The following is a 23,013-nucleotide window of genomic DNA, read 5'->3' as shown; positions in this document are numbered from 1 at the left end:
CGTTGGTTCATTGGAGCACTTCAAATTGTTGGTCTAAATTCCAGTTTCAGTCCCTGAATTTTACTAATATTACCAAAAAATCATTATTCGACTGATATAATTTGTAAAAATAAAGTTACCATTCTAAAGAAAAACAATATTTTTTTTTGCTTCGGGTTTTCTAACAATCACTGTAATCAAGTGACAAAAAATTTAATGGTGCTAGTGATGACATTAGTAACGGTAGCATTAAATTAAAAATTATGAACGAAATATGTAAACTGAGTATAATATAAGGATTAAAAGTAGAATTTAACCAAACTCAACTTTTAATTTTTTTTAATAATAATTGAAAAGAAAGAAAACTTTTTTTAATGAAAATTCCACTGTTTCCGACGCGGCTTCGTTTTTAATTGGATACTAAGCATTAAAATGTTGGTATTATTATTATTATTATTATTATTATTATTATTATTATTATTATTAATTCTGTAAATAAATCTAAAAGTATATTACGCTTTAAATAAATTATGATTGGTAAATGTTGTGAAAACTTTTTTTTTAGTAAATTATAATAATAGGATAAAATTCAAACAACAAATGGAATTAATGCGACTTGAACTCAGATTATATTTGAGATAGTGAACACCCTGACTATTAGGTCTTCACATGAGTTTTAATGAAAACATTCTTTTAAATCATGGAATGTTGAAACTTTATGAGAAGTTTAAATTGGATTAAATTAAATACAAGAATTGAATAATTAAAGCATTTTAAATTTATTTATGTTTTAGAGCAATTTGTATAAATGTGATTTTGATTTGTTGTAAATATTTGCTTTCAATCATAAATAAAAATGTCATTTTTAACTTTTATATTTGAAAAACACTAACTCAACCTCACATAATTAGGGAATAAATGTATATTATAACATATAATTTTTTGAAAAAGACATTTTATCTGATAAATATTTGAAATATAATAAAACTTGATCAATGAGCATCGAGTCGTTGTAGTATAGTGGTGAGTATTCCCGCCTGTCACGCGGGTGACCCGGGTTCGATCCCCGGCAACGGCGATTTTTCACTGTTTTTTTTTTTGGGTTTTGCGTTAAACCGAATGCCAATAAAATGTAAGAAAGATGGGGTGTTGAGAGACTTGGGGGACCATGATATAACAGGCCTGCAGTTGAATACATAATGCTACAAATCAAGCCCAATCTGTTCAAAAAATCAATGTTAGCCTCCCTTTTACAGGAATCACGAGTTGGATATCTGTATTTATCTTAATTATCTTCGAATTTATTTATTTATTTATTATTTACAAATTATTGGAATATTATTATCTAAATTCAAATTAAATGTTATTCTTTCTCAAATATCCGAATTATCTGAATTCGAACAGTAAATTTACTTGAAATTTTGGGGAATAAATGTGTACTACAATAAATTAATTTTGTCAGTTTTCGTATAATTTTGTGAAGGCTTAAATAAAAATTTATCGTGTTTTTCTTATTTAGGTTTTTTTTTTCCGATTAAAAATAGATTACTAATTTTAGCCTAGACCGTTTGTATGGTTAAAAGAAATCTCAGCCATTCAGAGCTTGACACGCTGTATTCTAATTAAATTTATAATAGAATAGAATAGAATCAAATTTATTTTAATAAATTTCTTTCTCTCTCCATCTACATTCTACACTACACGTTTCGTCGTCTTCCTCCTCTCTTTGTTTTCCATAACCACCCACCGTCATGACTGCTCCTCGCCACTGTTATTGCACCACCGCCACATGGTTGTCACTCTGGTTAAAACTAAAATGGAGTCAGCCCTGCCAAAGTCAACCTTCCCTATCATCCAATAACCAAGAGCAAATTGAATGGATAACGACCTTATCCAACAGAAACTTAAAAAAGTGATAAATCTGTAAAACTTTCCAAATATGAACAAATTAGATGCGATTTCCCCATTTTTTAAAGTTTTCAACTTTCAACAAAGATTACCCAAAAAAATCATGGATACCAAGAAACACCAGAGGTATACAAATGACATTATAGCCAACTCAACACTGTTCATATTCAGAAAAGAAAACACACTTGATCTTGCTTACTTCAGTTTTGTGTTTTATTTGAATACTGGGTCAGGGGTGTTCCTGTTTGACTTTTCTTTTTTTGGTCTCTCTAACTACAAGTTGACCAATTAGTTGTAATATTATGTATGGTAATATTTTTAGTATTGAAATATTATGTTTAAATTTATTTATCATATTTTTAATAAAATTTATAAAAAAATTTATAGTATATACATATAATCGGCGGGTAAAAAAAATTAGTTTTATGTGTATATATAAGATTAATTAAATTGGATTAGCTTGCTTAAGATAGCAATTTTTCTTTTCGTCTGCTAATAGGGCACGTTTCCTTTCTTTGGGGTTTTAGGGTTTTGAGAAGTTTGATTTGGATTGTTGGGGAGATCAGTGGTGATAGAAGCAGAATTAGCAAATATGAATTTTTAGGAGGAATAGGTTTAGTTTGATAAGGATCCAGATGGGGCTGAGGAAGCCTATCGTTTCTGTTTGGTGGAAAAGGCATTGACAAATTGTGTGGTTCATTTTCCTTTTTTAAAAAGAACTTTGGCTAATTTATGGCATCCGTTGGGAGGAGTTTCAATCAAGGATATTGGAAAGAAGAGGTATTTATTTCAATTTTTCTATGAAGTAGATATAAAAAGGGCAATAGATGGTACGTCTTGGTCATTTAACAGGCATCTTATTGTTTTTTATGAGCTGAGTAAAGGGGAAGATCCGTTGCAAGTTCCTTTAATTTATACAGATTTCTAGGTCCAAGTTCAAAATCTGAGGGTTTGGCATGATAGTTTAGAAATTTTATTGGACAGTTTGTTCAGTATGATGTAGCTTTAGTGACGAAGAGGATAAGGAGGTATATGCGAATTATAGTTAAAATTGATGTGAGAATGCATTTGAAGCGAAAAAGAAATTGGCCTTGGGACAAAATAGGGAGGGGTATGCCTATTTCAAGTACGAGAGATTAACGTTATTTTGTTTTTTTGTATGGAAAGTTAGGCCATGTGAGGGCTTCTGCCCAATAAGAATGACAATTGGAGTTTAAGATGTTGAACTCGGTTGGGATGTATCATTAAAAGTGCAGTTGAGAAGGGAGGTTTTGGTGGGTAGTAGGTGGTTCAAGGAGGAAGGTTCAGATAGTTTCCAAATGGGTGGTGATCCGCTTGGAATGGATCGTTAATTTTTATTTGAATAGTTGGAGTAGAGATGGAGTTGTGACTAAATAAGGAGATTGGAGACAGAAGCAGTTGGGATCTAACTCTGAGGATAGCCTAATTGAACTATGTGATGGGAATAAGAGGCAACGAACGTAGGGAGGGAAAGCAACTGGTTCTGGTACTACTGCTTCATTGGATGAAACTAATGAAATATCGATGGCTGCTGGACAGTAGGCCGATCGGAAGCAATGAAACTCTTAAGTTAAAGCGTTCGTGGATTCGGGCATCCACAGGCGATTAATCAACTCGGGAATAAGGTGAGGCATGAACAACCCCGAATTTCGTTTCTAATTGAAACAAAGTTAAATGAGTGGAGAATGGAACGTGTTTGTCTAAAGTGTGGTTTTATTAATGGAATAGATGTATGAGCTTTTGGTTCGACAGGAAGTTTGTCGCTGGGGTAGAAGGCCGAGTATGCAGTTCAATTGAAGAGCTTTTCATCTAGCTATATTGATGTGGAAGTTCAAGAAAAATAAGGCATTCTGGCTTGGAGACTTACAGGGTTCTACGGAGCATCGGAGGAACATAAAAGAGATGAATCATAGAATTTGCTAAGAAAGTTACAGAGTTGTCAAGAATTACCATGGTTGGTAGTAGGGGATTTTAATGAGATTATGTTCTTGTTCGAGAAAGAATTGACAGAGGGGTTGTTAACATGGCTTGGTGAGAGAGTTTTCTAGGATATTATTTAAAGTACTTACCTCATGCTTTTTCTGACTATTGCCCGATTATGATTGATTTAGGGGTCGTTCGTAGAGGTAGTGTGATTCGAGGGAAGGGGGTTTTAGGTTTAATGCGAACTAGATCCTAGAAAACTGCTGTAAAGAACATGTGAGAAGTTTTTAGGCGGTGAATATTGCTGATGTTCCAATGAAGTTGGAAAAGCTAATGAAGGTTTTTAAGAATGTTACCGGACAAATTTCTTTTGATAAAAGGCGAGCGTCAATTGCTTTGAATATGCGATTGGCTGATCTAAGTTTGACTGATCCGGATGACGAAATATTAGCAAAATTGGAAGAAGTTAAGTTGACTTTGAATTTGGAAGCTGATAAAGAAGAGTTGTTTTGGGAACAAGGTGAAAGGGTGAATTGGCTTTGGTTTGGGGGTTAGAAATACGCCTTTTTTTTCACAATATAAAAAATTAATGAAAAAATAAGAATATTGTGAAGAAGCTAAAATGACCGAATAAGGAGTGGATAGAAGGGGAGGCGGAGATGGCAAGGGTATTGAGTGATTATTTTAAGGGGATGTTTACTATATAAACAACAAGTTGTGACAATGTGTTGTTTGGGATCCTGATTTGCATTCATAAGGGCATGGACAATGAGCTTTTTACGAAATTTCGAATCAAAGAAGTTGTGAAAGCCATAAGAAGTATGGCACCGTTAAAGGTATCAGGTATAAATTGTTTCCATGTGCATTTTTATCAAAATTACTGGCATATTTTGAGGGAAAGATATATCAGTATTGTTTAGATGTTTTGAATGGAAAAAAAAGGTAGAGGTTATCAATAGTACTAGTATTATGCTTATTTCAAAAGTAAATGCCTTAAATAGTATGTCGTAATTCAGGTTGATCAGTGTGTGTAATGTGGTTTATAAGATTATTTCTAAAGTTGTGGTTAACAGATTTAGAATTGTGCTGGATAAATGTATTGATGAAGCACAAGCGACTTTTGTTCCGAGAAAACAAATCACAGATAATGCGCTTATTGCATACGAGGTATTGCATTCACTAAAACAGAAACGGGTTGAGGCCCAAAGGTATTTTATGCTGAAATTAGATATAAGTAAGGCATATGATAAGGTGAAATAGAGTTTCATAGAAAAAGTGATGCATCGTATGTGGTTTTGTGATGAATGGTGTCACTAGTGATGGGGCGCATTAGAACGGTTAAGTATTCGATTTTGTTCAACATGGTTCAAAGAGAGGAGTTCAAGCCTACTCGGGGATTAAGATAAGGAGATTTGCTAAGTTCTTATTTATTTTTTATTTATGCGAAAGAATTTTCTACTCTCCTTAAAATGACGAAGGCTGAGGGGACCCTTAAAGGTGTATGGGTCGACGGAAGTGTATTGTCTTTAACTCATCTGTTTTTTACAGATGATAGTATCTTGCTTAGGGAGGCAAGTCTGGATGGTGCGAATTCTATTAATTCAATTGTGACAGAATATGAAAGGGTGTCAGGATAGCTGATAAATTTTGAAAAGTCTTTAATTTTCTTTAGTAGTAATATGTTAAGCGACATAAGGAAAAATATTGAAGAGGTGCTTGGGGTGAGAATTTCTTGTAATTCAAAAAAGTAACTTGGTTTACCAGCAATGGTTGGCAGGTGAAAGAATGAGGCTTTTGCAAGCTTTAAAGACATGTTTATGAAGTGTATTGAGAGCTGGAGTGTTCGTCAATTGTCGCTTGGAGGTAAAGAGGTTTTTATCAAGTCAATTTTACAGGCTATTTTAGTTTATACAATGTAATACTTTTTGTTGCCTGTTACTTTATATCGTGAGTTGGAAAGTATTATTAGTAATTTCTGGTGGAGGAATTCTATAACAAAGAAAGGGATCCATTGGTGCAATTGGAAGATGATGTGCAAGCCAAAAGTACGGGAAATGTTGGGTTTTAGGGACTTAGCAAAGTTCAATATTGGTTGCTTGTTAAATAGGGATGAAGATTAAAAATGAAACCAGCTTATCTATTTGCTCGAGTCATGAAAGCTAAGTACTATGCAAATAATGACTTTATGAGTGTCGACTTAAGATCTCCCCCTTTGTATACTTGGAGGAGCGTTTGGGGTGCTCAAAGACTTCTGGGACAAGGTATGGGGTAGAGAGTGGGAAATGACAGATTGGTAAACATTTGAAATGATCCTTGGTTACTGGGCCCTGGACAAAGAAGAGTAGCAATTCAGAACATTGATATTAACTACACAATAGTGGTAGATCTTATTAATATTGAGTCAGCTACCTCGAAATCAAAGGCCTTGCAATTGCTATTTGATGAGGAGCAAGTGAGCAGAATAATGACCATTCCACTTGTAAGAATGGAGCTAGGGGATGAGAGAGTTTGGAGAGGTGATAATACAAGAATATATTCAGCAAGGAGCAGGTATAAGTGGCTACTAAATGGGGATGTGGTAATACCAACTGGGGAGGGGGTACATTAGGAAATGTTGTTACAGACTTTTTGCAACAAATTGTGGAGACTAAAAATTGCGAGTAAGATAAAAATTACAATCTAGAAATTGGCTAACAATTACATTCTTACATTTGATAATTTACAACTAAGAAAGTTAATGGTGGTAAATTGTTTCCCCTTCTGTCATCTAATGGAAGAGTCAGTGAGCCACATTTGCTCGGGCTGCTCGTTCACCAAGCGTATCCAGTAGGGGGTGGGTGTAGATGTCTTACCCATTAACTCGGGGCAAAGTTGGAAAATATGGTTAACAAATTTATTTGTTAATAGTGGTGAAGAACAATGTAAATGGTTAGTTATTGTTTTCTGGGCAATATGGCTTTATAGAAACAAAATTTATCATCATGGTGAAAGATAAAGTGTGTTTGGCCTCGTTTCTTTTGTTAAAGCTTATTGTATAGAAATTAGTAATGTTGAAACATTTATAACAACTAACATTGTTTAGAATAATAATACATGGTATCCATCGATGACAAATATGGTTAAAGTTAACTTTGATAGAGTGTTTAACAAGCAAATCATAGCTCGATGTCAAGGATAATTTTTAGGGACAGTAAGGAGTATATTCTGGCAGCATGTACATACCCAAATAATTTTGTGTCTGACCCAACTACGGTAGAGGCAAGAGCCTATGTACAAATGGTGATAATGGATGAAGAATTGGGATTTCAGAGATTGGTGGTGAAGGGGGACTCCTTTACCGTAGTTAAAAAAGTGCAGTAACTGGGGGAGGCTAGATCAAGCATTGTTGTGTTAGTAAAGGAAATTAAAGAAAATGACCAAAGATTCGAATAACTCACATTTAGATTTGTGGTTAGATCAGGGAATCAAACGACACATGCTTTGGCGGAGAAAGGAAAATAATGGTCATCATTGAGGGTTTGGATTGAAGAGGTGCTGCCAAGGGTAGAAGCAGAGGCCGAAAGAGATAGAAGAAGTCTGAGGTGAAGGAGTTGAACGAGTTAGAGAAAATGATTATTAAGGTCTTTGACAATTTAGATCATGTAATACCCCGAAAACTACTATAGTAAGAAAGTAATATATTATCCTTGATATAGTTAAGTAAGGAAATAAAGTGACAAAAAAAGAAATTTTATTATGTCAACATTGAGAAATATATTATGATATATTGCATTATTAATTCAAGAAAGGACTAAATTGTAAAAGTGAGAAAATTTTTGTTGCCTAAAAGTAAATACTCAAAATTTGAGGGGTTAAAGTATAAATATGAAAAATTTAAAGGACCAATAATTTTTTCAAATTAAGTGATAACTTAATGATGGAATTTTAAAAGATTATGAAGGGAAAAATGGTCAATTAGTAAGAGAGAGAATTTTAGAATGTAATAATTATGTTGATGATATTTTAAATTAATTAATTAGATAAATATTATTTTATTAATATTTTAATAAGATATTTATGATTATTTTATTTAGTATATATATGTGTGTGGAAAACACACACACACACACACACACACACATATACACCATTCATCATCTTTCCATGCATTTCACGTTAGAAGAGAAGAGAAGAAAGAAAGTTTTACTTTCTTTACAATTTAGTCCTTCCACCAAAAATTCACCATTTTCACCTAGAAATCAAAAGAATTTCCATAGCTACCAAGAGAGAAAAATGTTAAGGAGAATAAGGGGAGTTAAAATATCAAGTTGGATTCAAGAAATAGAAGCTGGAGAAGAGAGAAAAATCAAGTTAAAGATTGAAATATAAAGGACAAGGTAAGAACTTTAAGACTTTAATATATTTTAAGTAGAGTTTCTCATCTAAGGTAATATCAAAAGCATGAAAATGATGTTAAGGTAGAGTTTTCTTATATAAGGTTCTATGTTCTTGATATATTAGTGAAGGAAAATAATAGAAAATGATGGGAAATATTCTAGAGAATGGAAATAAGGGTGTTATAAACTTGGTAATCAATATGTTGCACAAAAACAGTTTTGGACAGCAGCAGCAATTAAACTTTGAAAAATCACCAAAAACTGTGGAAATTGAATTAGAGGCTTAATAAAATATGAAATTAAATTTTATTGAGTCTAGTTTTTCATAGAAGAAATGGTGTAAGAAATGGAATTGTAAATTGTGAGATATAATAAATTTTATGAGACGAAGTCAGAATAATTTTGGGTTCCTCTGTTTTGAATTTGGAAAATCATAAAAAATTGGAGAAAAATAATTAGGGGCTTAAATTTATATTTTTAAATCCTTAATGAGTCTATTTTCAATAGAAACAAATAGAAACATCATCAAAATTTTGTACTAAAAGATAATTAATTTTTAGTAAGGAAAGGTCAAAGTTGTTAAACAGCAGAATAGGGGTAAGTTTGAAGATTTTAATGTACTTTCTGGATAAATTATATATTCTAAAATTTTTATGGAGAAATATATTTGAGTCTAGTTTCAGAAACATCAAGCTGTTCTTAATTTAGAATTCTGAAGCTCAAGATATAAATGATTTAGTGACTATGACACAAATGGACAGCTTGATATAAACATATGAGAAAATAGTAGAATTATATATACATTAAGGATATGGAATGGAGAGGAGGAGGAAAATATATATGAATATTTAGTTAGCATGAGTTACATTAAAAAGGTTAATTTGCATGTTTTAGGCTTGGAGACTAAATTGAATAAAAGTAAAACTTTAGGGGCAATTTTGTAAAATATCAAAAATGACCAAATTGAGTGAAATGAATTATTTTATTGCCTAAATTAATAAATTGAATGAAATTACTAATTTAGAACAAGATTGGTTGAAAAATCGAGGAAAATATAAAATTACCGAAATGCCCTTGAACTTGGTATTTTTGCAATTTAGCCAGATAAGTTCGTGAAACCTAATTATGTGATATAAGGAAATATGAGTTGACGGTACAAGAAACATTGATATAATGAATTAACTGATTTATGTTTATGAAGAAACGGTAAAAGAATGATATTTATCATGACATGTAAATATGTGATTATCTTTGATACGTTGATACAAGGAAAATAAGTATGTTTAGGAGACAATATGTTTTATTTTGATAGGTCCCAAATATAAATGCTAGATGAAATAAAATGTATGATAAATAAATTTGTAACTCTGGTTGTAACATCCCGAAATAGGGCCTAAACGGAACAGTGGTTGCGAAACCACAAATCTGAGGTAGAAAATTTATTTTATTATTATTTTGAGGCCCATGATATGATTTCATGATTGTGTGAAAATTTCGTGATGAAATTCTATGCATAAAGTGCTTAAGTTGAGATTAGGGACTAAATCGAATAATTTGCAAAACTTGCATTCTAGAAGTTTTTAGTATGAAATTGCTTTGGAATATTAATTAGGAGGTATTAAATAGCAATTTGACCAATTTCTAAGTCTATGGACAAAAATTGGACATGGATGGAATTTTTGGAAAGTTTAGTAGTAAGGGCATTTTGGTCATTTAGTTATTAAAATGAATTAAAAACAAAATTAAAAGCCAATTTTTGTCCATATTCTTCATTAGGACGAAATTTCAAGGGTTCTCCATAGCTAGGGTTTGTTTCAAGCTTTCAAGCTCCATAGTAAGTGATTCCAAGCCCCGTTTTTAATGATCTTTACGTCTTTGAAGTCCCGATAACTTGATTTATTCGAGCAATAATTCAACCTAGGGTTCATATTTGGAAAAATACCCATAGGTGAAATTTGTGTATTTTGGTGTTTTATGATAGAATATGAGGTTTTAAATTATGTTATACAACTTGTGCTACTCGGTTTTAAGTGAAAACGAGTAAAAGGGCTTAATCAGTAAAAATACCTAATAGTCATAAGTACATGTTAGAGTGAGAATTTGATGTTGTCATAGAAGGGAAAAATGATCAGCATGTCATAAAACATAAGAAAATAGGATGAAGTTTAAATTCCGAGCCTTGGGGAAAAAGTGTAAATATGTAAAAGTTTAGGGGTAAAAATGTAATTTTGCCAAAGTTTGGGTCAAGGATTGTTTTAATAAATGTGAGTATTAAATAAGCTAAATTTTTTTTATTATAGATCAAGAAGAACAAAATCCGGAGTTAGACCGGGGAAAGAAAAAGATAGTGGACTAAATCGATATAGTTGATCGTATTTTGTTTCGAGGTAAGTCTGCGGTAAATAAATGCAATATTCTATTATTTTATGTTAATTTTGTTAATTTCCAGCATGTGTATATATATTTTAAGAAATTATTCAGAGAAGACTCAAGCATGAATTGACGGAGAAGTAATTTCAGAAAGTCCCGATTGAACCTTAGGAATGTGTAGGATACAAATGTCATGACATTAGGGTTTAAGGATACCATGTAAGACCATGCCAAGGCATGGCAATTGGTAAGGTTTCTAAGGCAAGGAAATCATGTAAGACCATGTCAAGACATGGCATTGATAAGTTACTATAAGGCAAAGGTCCCATGTAAGACCATGCCAAGGCATGGCATTAGTGAGTTCATAAGGCAAGGATACCATGTAAGACCATGTCAAGACATGGCAATGGTAAGTTTCAAAAGGATACCACGTAAGACCATGACAAGTCATGGCAACGGTAAGGTACCCGCGTATCCTTAGTATTCCAAGTGGTTCAACGGGAAAATTTAAAGAGAATATCAAGGTAAGTTAAGGTAAGACGAGTTATACTAAAAAGGTAAGACAAGTTCATGCTAGAAGAGCAAAGGTAAGTACATAATGTTCATGTATGCTTGATAAGGAAAAAGGTAAGTAAAATGTATTAATAAATTTGATTAAGTAAGTAAGTATATAAGTAAGTGAGTAAGTGAAGAAGTTTAAAATATGTCTATGACAATTAATGAAGTTGCATTAAGTAGTATCATGCCAAGTAGTAAGATAATTCTTATGAATGTTGTTATTTATTTGCATGCAAACTTACTAAGCATAATGCTTACCCCCTTTATTTTCCTTCATTTTATAGTTTTGACAAGCTAACTCGGGGATCGTAAAGTACGTCGGAGGTCCGGGCACACTATCACGATGATTATTTTGGTATAGCTAGACGTTTCATTTTGAGTATGGCATGTATAATATCGTAGCCATTTTGTGTGTATGATCTTATGATATGGCTAATGATTGGTATGTAAATGCTTGATAATGATTAGCTGTTGGAATGGCTAATCAAAGACATGTTTGGTGTTATGTGTGCCTAAATGCTAGTTATTCCATGGAAATTATGAAAAAGGTGAAATTAGCACAATCAGACAGTAGCAGTGATGTGAATTTGAAAAATCACTAAAAATATTAGAAATGGAATTAAATGATGAATAAGTTATGAAATCAAATATTATTATGTCTATTTTCAAATGGAAGAAACAAAATAGGTAAATGAGATATATTTTATGAGATATTTAAATTTTTGTGAAACAGGGCCAGAGCGATTTCTGGATCCCCTGTTTTGACTTTAAAAATTCATCATAAATTGTAAAAAAATAATTAGATGTCATTATTTATATGTAAAGATTCCTTATTGAGTCTAGTTTTAAGAAAAACAAACTTCATAGTCATTGAAATTCTATACAAAGAGATATCTAATTCGTAATATACAGAGGTCAGAGTAGTCGAACCCTGAAACAGGGGAGACTTTAACTAATAAACTATACTAATTGGCTTGACAAAAAATTCTAGAAAATATTAGTAAATAGATATATGAGTCTAGTTTCAGGAAAAATTTACGGAATTGGATTTCGAGTTTTGGAACTCGAGATATGAATTTTTAAGCGACTGTGATAAAGATTGCTAACTTGACTGGAAATTTTAAAAATAAATTGTTTGACTGTTTAAGTAATGAATTAAGTCCGTTAACACCTCATGTTCGACTCTGGCGACGGTCCCGGGTATGGGGCATTACATTTTATTGGTATCAGAGCAAAGGTTTAGTCGGTTCTCAAAATATTTAGTATGAGTAAGAGTCTAGCTATACATGCCATACTTATGTGTTGATAGTGTGACGACTCCTGACGATTTTAAAATGTTTTATTTTATAGTTATGGATCCCGAACAAGCTGGTGCAGATGATGTAGAGAGTAACGTGCCCGCTCCCACAGAAGGGACGGTGCCACCAAATAGTAGTGAAAGGCCCGTTATAGTTAGTCAGGGAGGAGTGGCTCGAGAAGCCTTCTTCCAAGCTATGAATAAATGGTTTGCCGAGTTCGTTCGAACAAATCCGGCTGTTAGACCTCCACCCCCTCATGATCATCAGACTACCCATGTAGCTCCCCCAGTCACAGGTACGGTTATAAGAGAAAAACCACTAATTGATAAAATCAGAAAACAAGAAGCCGAAAAGTTTCGAGCTACAAAAAATGATGATGCAGAAAAGGCAGAATTTTGGCTCGAGAATACTATCAGAGTCTTTGATGAGTTATCCTGCACACCTGAGGAATGTATGAATGTGTTGTATCACTTCTTAGAGATTCAGCCTACCATTGGTGGAAGAAACTTGTATCAGTTGTACCGAAAGAGAGAGTCACTTGGGACTTCTTTTAGGAGGAATTCCGTAAAAAGTACATCAGTCAAAGGTTTGTTGACCAGAAAAGAAAAGAGTTTCTAGAGTTGAAACAGGGCAATATGACAGTGACTGAATATGAGCGCGAGTTTGTTAGACTCAGCAATTATGCTCGAGAGTGTGTGTCTACAGAGGCTATTATGTGCAAAAGATTTGAAGATGGGCTTAATGATGATATCCAATTGTCTGTTGGTGTCCTAGAAATAAAAGAGTTTGTTATCCTAGTTGAGAGAGCTTGTAAGGCAGAGGAGCTGTTAAAAAGAAAGAGAAAAGTTGAAATTGAGACGTAAGACACGAAGAAAAGACTAATGAGCAAGTCATTTCAGTCTACATCCAAGAGGCCTAGAGAGTTCTCCACTAGATCTAATTTTTCAACTGGATATTCTAGCCGAAACAGAGGCAGAAGATTTAAGAGTCCGAAAGCTCAGACCACTTCGATTGCAAGTGTTGGCAGTGTTCAGCCTGATAGACCAGAGTGTCCCCGATGTGGTCGGCGTCACCCAGGTCTATGTCTAGCAACTGAGATAGGTTGTTTCTGATGTGGTGCACCAGACCATTTTATTCGGGAGTGTCCCGAGATGATTAAAAGGGAAGCAATACCGAATGTAAGATCAGGAAAAGCTCCTGTCAGAGGCAGACCACTGAGAAATCTAGGAGCTGGGGCAAATAATAGAAGTGCATCTAGAGATTTAGCAGTGAGGCCAGATGTTAGAGCACCTGCGAGGACTTATGCTATCTGTGCTCACGAAGAGGCATCCTCCCCCGATGTGATTATGGGTACATTTTCTCTCCATGATACTAGAGTTATTCCTTTAATTGATTTGGGTTCAACCCATTCATATGTTTGCATGAAATTGATGCCTAGTATGAGTATGCTTATAGAATCTACAAAATTTGTGATTAAAGTATCGAATCCATTAGACAAGCATGTATTAGTAGATAAAGTATGTAGAAATTGCCCTTTGATGATTAGAGGCTACTATTTTTCGACTGATCTCATGCTATTGCCATTTGATGAGTTTGATGTGATTCTTGGTATGGATTGGTTGACTGCACATGATGTGATAGTGAATTGTGGAAAGAAATTCATTGAGTTGAAGTGTGAAAATGGTGAAATTCTTCGGGTTAATTCAGAAGAGTCAGATAGTTCATTTGCCATAATTTCTGTTATGTCTGCTTAGGAATGTTTGAGAAAAGGGTATGAAGCTTATCTTGCTTTTGTGTTGAACACTAAAGATCCAGAATTGAAAATTGAATCAGTGCCTGTGGTATGTGAGTTTCCCAATGTGTTTCCGGAAGAACTACCAGGTTTGCCTCCTGTTAGAGAAGTTGAGTTTGATATTGAGTTGATTCCAGGTACCACGTCCATTTCTATTGCTCCTTATAGAATGACCCCGTTGGCATTGAAAGAATTGAAAGCTCAGTTGCAGGAATTAACAGATAAAGGCTTTGTAAGACGCAATAGTTCACTATGGGGTGCACCAGTGCTATTTGTGAAAAAGAAAGACGGATCGATGAGATTGTGCATAGATTATCAGCAACTTAACAAGGTAACAGTAAAGAACAAGTATCCATTGCCTAGAATTGATGATCTGTTTGATCAATTGAAGGGAGCTACTATGTTCTCCAAGATAGATTTGAGATCCGGATACTATCAGTTGCGAGTTAAAGAGTCAGATGTCCTGAAGACTGCTTTCCGGACTAGGTATGGTCATTATAAGTTCCTTGTGATGCCATTTGGTTTGACTAATGCTCCTACCATTTTCATGGACTTAATGAACTGAATTTTCAGACCGTGCTTGGATAAGTTTGTAGTTGTGTTCATTGATGATATCTTGATTTATTCTCATGATGAGACTGAGCATGCAGAGCATTTGAGAATAGTTTTACAGATTCTGAGAGATAATCAGTTGTATGCCAAGTTCAGCAAAAGTGAGTTCTGGTTACGAGAAGTTGGTTTTCTTGGACATATTGTCTCAGGTGAAGGTATTAAGGTTGATCCGAGCAAGATTTCAGCCATTGTTGATTGGAAGCCTCCTAGAAATGTATCAGAAGTTAGAAATTTTCTTGGTCTTGCCGGATATTATAGACGATTTGTAGAGGGATTTTCCATGATAGCTACCCCATTGAAAAGATTGCTGCGAAAGGATGTCAAGTTTGAATGGACTGAGAAGTGTCAACAAAGTTTTGACAAGTTAAAAGCATTGTTGACTAAAGCTCCTATTTTAGTACAACCAGAACCAGGCAAGGAGTTTGTGATTTACAGTGATGTGTCCATGAATGGACTTGGTTGTGTCCTTATGCAAGAAGGGAAGGTAATTGCTTATGCCTCTAGACAGCTAAAGCCATATGAGAAGAACTATCTAACACATGATTTAGAGCTAGCTGCAATTGTTTTTGCGCTGAAGGTTTGGAGACATCATTTGTACAGTGAGAAGTGCCACATATTCACTAATCACAAAAGTTTGAAATATTTGATGACTCAAAAATATTTGAATTTGAGGCAAAGAAGATGGTTAGAGTTGATTAAAGATTATGAGCTAGTGATAGATTATCACCCAGGTAAGGCAAACGTTGTTGCTGATGCTTTGAGAAGGAAATCTTTGTTTGCATTAAGAGCTTTGAACACTAGTCTAGCTTTGTCAGATGATGGTTTTATCTTAGCTGAGTTGAGAGCTAAATCGGTATTTCTTAAAGAAATTTGTGAAGCTCAGAAAAATGACAGTGAGTTGTTAGCCAAAAGAGATCAGTGTGAGTCGGATATAGAGTCAGATTTTCAGATCAGTTCTGACGGTTGTTTGATGTTCAGAGACAGGGTATGCGTACCGAAGAATGATGAGCTTATTCGAAAGATCTTACAGGAAGCACATAGTAGTTCTTTGTCTATTCATCCAGGTAGTACAAAGATGTATAATGATTTGAAGAAAATGTACTGGTGGGTAGGAATGAAAAAGGACATTTCAGAGTTTGTTTTAGATGCTTGATCTGTCAGCAGGTAAAGGCCGAACATCAGGTACCTTCAGGTTTATTGCAGCCTGTGTTAGTCCCTGAGTGGAAATGAAATCGAGTTACTATGGATTTTGTGACAGGATTGTCGTTGACACCGAGAAAGAAAGATGCAGTATGGGTTGTGATTGATAAGTTAACGAAGTCGGCTCATTTTATTCCAGTTTGTATGGATTATTCACTTGACAAGTTGACCGAGTTGTATATTTCAGAGATAGTTAGACTATAAGGGGTACCATTATCGATCATTTCAGACAGAGATCCAAGATTTACTTTACGGTTTTGGAAGAAATTACAGGAGGCTTTGGGCACTAAGTTGAGTTTTAGTACAGCTTTCCATCCTCAAACCAACAGTCAGTCAGAGAGAGTTATTCAGGTACTTGAAGATATGCTTAGATGTTGTGTACTGGAATTTCAAGGCAGTTGGGAAAAATATTTACCATTAGTAGAGTTTGCCTATAATAATAGTTATCAGTCGAGTTTGAAGATGGCACCTTATGAAGCTTTGTATGGACGTAAATGTCATACACCTTTGTATTGGACAGAGCTTAAGGAAAATCAGATTTACGGGGTTGATCTAGTTAAGGAAACAAAAGAGAAAGTAAAAATCATCAGATATTGCTTGAAAGCAGCTTCAGACAGACAAAAGTCGTATGCAAATTTAAAGAGAAAAGAGATTGAGTATCAAGTTGGTGACAAAGCGTTTTTGAAAGTATACCCGTGGAAGAAAGTTCTCAGATTTGGCAAGAAAGGCAAACTAAGTCCACGTTTTATTGGACTGTTTGAAGTGATTGAGAGAGTCAGACCATTAGCATATCGGTTAGCTTTGCTGATTGAGTTAGAGAAGATTCATAATGTGTTTCATGTGTCTATGCTACATCGTTATCATTCAGATCCGTCACATGTGATTTCTCAGACAGAGGTTGAGATTAAACCAGACATGACTTACGATGAAGAATCGGTAAAGATTCTAGCTTAAGAGGTAAAACAATTAAGGAACAAAAGTATTGCACTTGTGAAAGTACTATGGAATAGACATGGGGTAGACAAGGCTACATGGGAGCCCGAAGAGGCTATGTGAAAATAGTACCCAAATCTTTTCACAGGTAAGATTTTCGGGGACGAAAATCCCTAAAGGGGGGAGAAATGTAACATCTCGAAATAGGGCTTAAACGGAACAGTGCTTGCGAAACCACAAATTTGAGGTAGAAAATTTATTTTATTATTATTTTTAGGTTCATGATATGATTGCATGATTGTGTGAAAATTTCGTGATGAAATTCTATGCATAAAGTGCTTAAGTTGAGATTAGGGACTAAATCGAATAATTTGTAAAACTTGCATTCTAGAAGTTTTTAGTATGAAATTGCTTTGGAATATTAATGAGGAGGTCTTAAATGGAAATTTGACCAATTTCTAAGTCTATGGACAAAAATTGGACATGGATGGAATTTTTGGAAAGTTTAGTAGTAAGGGCATTTTGGTCATTTAGTTATTAAAATGAATTAAAAACAAAATTAAAAGCCAATTTTTATCCATCTTCTTCATTAGGACGAAATTTCAAGGGTTCTCCATAGCTAGGGTTTGTTTCAAGCTTTCAAGCTCCATAGTAAGTGATTCCAAGCCCCGTTTTTAATGATCTTTACGTTTTTAGAGTCCCGATAACTTGATTAAGCTTATTCTAGCAATAATTCAACCTAGGGTTCATATTTGGAAAAATACCCATATGAAATTTGTGTATTTTGGTGTTTTATGATAGAATATGAGGTTTTAAATTATGTTAGACAACTTGTGCTATTCAGTTTTAAGTGAAAACGAGTAAAAGGGCTTAATTGGTAAAAATACCTAATAGTCATAAGTACATGTTAGAGTGAGAATTTGATGTTGTCATAGAAGGGAAAAATGATCAGCATGTCATAAAACATAAGAAAATAGGATGAAGTTTAAATTCCAAGCCTTGGGGAAAAAGTGTAAATATGTAAAAGTTTAGGGGCAAAAATGTAATTTTGCCAAAGTTTGGGTCAAGGATTGTTTTAATAAATGTGAGTATTAAATAAGCTAAATTTTTTTATTATAGATCAAGACGAACAAAATCTAGAGTTAGACCGGGGAAAGAAAAAGATAGTGGACTAAATCGATATAGTTGATCGTATTTTGTTTCGAGGTAAGTTTGCGGTAAATAAATGCAATATTCTATTATTTTATGTTAATTTTGTTAATTTCCAGCATGTGTATATTTATTTTAAGAAATTATTCAGAGAAGACTCAAGCATGAATTGACGGAGAAGTAATTTCAGAAAGTCCCGAATGAACCTTAGGAATGTGTAGGATACAAATGTCATGACATTAGGGTTTAAGGATACCATGTAAGACCATGCCAAGGCATGGCAATTGGTAAGGTTTCTAAGGCACGGAAATCATGTAAGGCCATGTCAAGACATGACATTGATAAGTTACTATAAGACAAAGGTCCCATGTAAGACCATGCCAAGGCATGGCATTGGTGAGTTCATAAGGCAAGGATACCATGTAAGACCATGTCAAGACATGGCAATGGTAAGTTTCAAAAGGATACCACGTAAGACCATGACAAGTCATGGCAACGGTAAGGTACCCGCGTATCCTTAGTATTCCAAGTGGTTCAACGGGAAAATTTAAAGAGAATATCAAGGTAAGTTAAGGTAAGACGAGTTATACTAAAAAGGTAAGACAAGTTCATGCTAGAAGAGCAAAGGTAAGTACATAATGTTCATGTATGCTTGATAAGGAAAAAGGTAAGTAAAATGTATTAATAAATTTGATTAAGTAAGTAAGTATATAAGTAAGTGAGTAAGTGAAGAAGTTTAAAATATGTCTATGACAATTAATGAAGTTGCATTAAGTAGTATCATGCCAAGTAGTAAGATAATTCTTATGAATGTTGTTATTTATTTGCATGCAAACTTACTAAGCATAATGCTTACCCTCTTTATTTTCCTTCATTTTATAGTTTTGTCAAGCTAACTCGGGGATCGTAAAGTACGTCGGAGGTCCGGGCACACTATCACGAGGATTATTTTGGTATAGCTAGATGTTTCATTTTGAGTATGGCATGTATAGCATCGTAGCCATTTTGTGTGTATGATCTTATGATATGGCTAATGATTGGTATGTAAATGCCTGATAATGATTAGCTGTTGGAATGGCTAATCAAAGACATGTTTGGTGTTATGTGTGCCTAAATGCTAGTTATTCCATGGAAATTATGAAAAAGGTGAAATTAGCACAATCAGACAGTAGCAGTGACGTGAATTTGAAAAATCACTAAAAATAGTAGAAATGGAATTAAATGATGAATAAGTTATGAAATCAAATATTATTATGTCTATTTTCAAATGGAAGAAACAAAATAGGTAAATGAGATATATTTTATGAGATATTTAAATTTTTGTGAAACAGGGCTAGAGCGATTTTTGGATCCCCTATTCTGATTTTAGAAATTCATTATAAATTTTAAAAAAATAATTAGAAGTCATTATTTATATGTACAGATTCCTTATTGAGTCTAGTTTTAATAGAAACAAACTTCATAGTCATTTAAATTCTATACAGAGAGATATCTGATTCGTAATATACAGAGGTCAGAGCAGTGAAACCCTGAAATAAGGGATACTTTAACTAATAAACTGTACTAATTTTCTTGACCAAAAATTCTAGAAAAAAATTAGTAAATATATATATGAGTTTAATTTTAGGGAAAATTTACGAAATTGGATTTTGAGTTTTGGAGCTTGAGATATGAATTTTTAAGCGACTGTGACGCAGATTGCTAGCTTGACTGGAAATTTTAAAAATAAATTGTTTGAGCTGTTTAAGTAATTAATTAAGTCCGTTAACACCTCATGTTCGAATCCGGCTACGGTCTCGTGTACGGGGCGTTACACTGGTAATGCCTCGTACCCTGTTCCGGTGACAGATATGGGTAGGGGGTGTTACAGATCTATAGGTGCCATTGTGGTGTGCTGAGTGCTACTGACCTAAAGGATCAAACTGGTGGTTGTAGTGACGCTGATGAAAGAATTTAGGGAGGTGGGCTGCTATGTTTTTGTCAAAAGAGTCTTTTGGTTGTATTTTTTTTCTAGTGTTGTTTTTGTGAAATGTCTAGAGAAGATGGTGGGTTTTCTGTTAGTTTTATTGTGTAATCTTTTTTAAGTGGTTTAATTGTTTTTTGCACTTTTCATTAATTAGGGGCAGCCACTATCGGAACCAAGTCAGAATCATAGGGAATTTTTTGCAAAATGCCAAAATTATACTTACTCTAGCCATGCCAATAACTAGGTTACAAACATCCATTTCCATGTAAATATTTGTATTTAGTCTATACATGCCATTCTTTCAAAATAAGTCATTTTCATATACCAAAAGATACGGGTTGATAGTGTGATAAGCCTCCGACTAATCTCTGACCTTCGAGCTCCCGAGCACTACAAAACAAGGAAAAGGAGAACGGGGTAAGCACATGGTACTTAGTAAGTTCATGCAACAAGAATTATACTTACCATACTTATACATCCATCATTTAACAACACAAGCACACATCTAATTCATATAAACATATACCTATCACATACAAACTGTAACACCCCTAACCTGTAACTGATGTCAGATTAGGGTTATAAGGCATTTCCAGAAAAACAAAACATTTCAAACCAATTCAGAATCACAGATATCATATAACATCATTTCATAAGCAATCACCTCTTAAAATGGTTTACGAGACTTAAAATGTACTTTTAAGAGACAGTCGGGACTAAACAGAACACATTCATAAAGTTCAGAACTTTTTAAAAATTTTCCTTTCTATAGAGGTCACACGCTCGTGTGACCAGGCCGTGTGCCCCACACGAGCATCAGACACGCCCATGTGAACCAGCCGTGCCAAAACAGAGCTTATATACTGACTTATTCCCACGACCAACAGACACGCCCGTGTGCCACGACCGTGTGATTCTTAGCTAGCTACTGACTTAAGCCCACGGCCAACAAACACGCTCGTGTGACACAATGCAGGCTTGGTTTAAGCCAATTTGCCACCCCTTTATGGGTTATTCCTACAAGCCAAATGAAACAACATTCATACAAAATGTTCAGTTAATTTCATGCTCAAAACATGCTTCATTACAACTATTTCATCATCATTCAAAACTTATTCAAACCATACCAAAACTTAACACAAACATGCAATTTGGTAGCCAACTTTCATTGTATAACCTATATTTACAATTCAAAACTTTATATATAAAGATTCTAGCCTATACATGCCATACTTTAAAATATTTACACTTTCAAGAGTACCAAAATGAGTTCGATAGTGTGGTGACAATCCTCGACTATCGCCGAGCCTTCAGTAGCTACGATAACTGTAAAATAGACAGTAAACACACGAAGTAAGCTACAAAGAGCTTAGTAAGCTAAATACAATTGGTCTAACTACTAAAGTATATAAATACAATTCATCCATATAGATTCATAACCATTTCTTAGAATAATTCATAAACTTTACCATGCTCCTTTGTTTGCATATATGTCATGCTTCATTTCCATACATATTTCACAGAGATAGAGTTTTTCATATTCAGAAATTTAGTATGATACAAACGTACCTGCATAGGTTGTACATTTCATATACTCAAACTCAGATTTCGTACGTTATAATCAGACGGGTCAGAAACGATATAGATGCTCATAAACAAGTACAATGCCGATGTCCCGGACGTGGTCTTACATGTAATTCAATATCGATGCCTCTGTCCCAGACAAGGTCTTACATGAAATCAGATACGATGCCGATGTCCCAGACATGGTCTTATACGTAAATCTCAATCGAGGCCTGTGTCTCATACACGGTCTTACACGATGTCTTAGACAGATGTCAACTTTTCTTAGAAACATATTAACATATTATCATACTTTACTCCAAAGATATTCATCAGGCACTCAAGGCCATCCAATACAGATTTCAGTTTATATATGCAGAATTTATTTCAATTAACACGTGATTGTAATTTGACTTACCTCGAACGGATTTCGGATAAAACAAGTCGTCTATTCAACTATTTTGGACTTCCTCCGATCTAAGTCCGATTTTCTTTGCTCTTGATCTAATACAATACAAATTCAACCATTAAATCATTCATTTCATTCAATTTAATCCATATACACATATTTAGGGCACTTTACATTTTAGCCCTTACATTTTCACACTTTGATAATTTAGTCCATTTTTCCACAAAATCACCAATATGCAAAATTTCTTTGCAACAAGGGCTTGCCGAATTTTCATGGCTTCTATATAATCCCATACAACATGTTCGATTCACAGTTTAGTCCTTCTAGACCTCATTTTCAAAATTTAACCCAAATAGCTCAATTTCATCAAAAACCCAAAGACAAAACTTATGAACCATCTACCAAGCCTTCATAATTCATTCAAAAACATCACGAAACTCATGATATCAACAATGGCATTTCATGAAATCTTTAACAGAAACAGAAATTCAGACATGGGTTTTGAAAAAAACGAAGCAATGATCACAAAAACGTAGAAATTATCAAAAACCGAGTTAAAACCGTACCTTAATCAAGCAATCAAAGTGCCGAAACCTAAAATGGCTTTCTCATTTTTCGTTTTCTTTGATTTTCGGCTATATGCATGATAATATGGCCAATTTCATGTTTTCATTATATTATAATATACATTAATATGCATTTTACCATTTTAACCTTATTAAAATAATATTTTCAACATATAATGGATGTCCAACAATGTCCACTACCATTTTAAAATGGTTTATTTGGCATGCAAAGACATTACTTTAAAATCCAAGGCCAATTTTCCCCATTAACAATTAGTATGCAACATTTGCATTTTGCGTGATTAGGTCATTTCTCATAATTAAGCACAGAAAAGGACAAATTAAATCACAGAAATTTCACAGGCATAAATTCACATATCACAGACA

The 23,013-nt window shown here is 34.0% G+C and overlaps 1 non-coding gene across 1 annotated transcript; it reads left to right on the top strand.

The window, feature by feature from the left end:
• The first annotated feature begins 985 nt into the window (after positions 1-985).
• Positions 986-1,057, top strand: TRNAD-GUC (transfer RNA aspartic acid (anticodon GUC)). The gene has a single exon. It is a non-coding gene; the product is annotated as a tRNA-Asp (tRNA).
• Positions 1,058-23,013: the final 21,956 nt, after the last annotated feature.

This window comes from Gossypium hirsutum, chromosome A09 (genome assembly GCF_007990345.1).
Source record: "Gossypium hirsutum isolate 1008001.06 chromosome A09, Gossypium_hirsutum_v2.1, whole genome shotgun sequence".
NCBI classification, from domain to species: Eukaryota; Viridiplantae; Streptophyta; class Magnoliopsida; order Malvales; family Malvaceae; genus Gossypium; species Gossypium hirsutum.
This window is presented reverse-complemented; position numbering and strand designations above follow the sequence as displayed.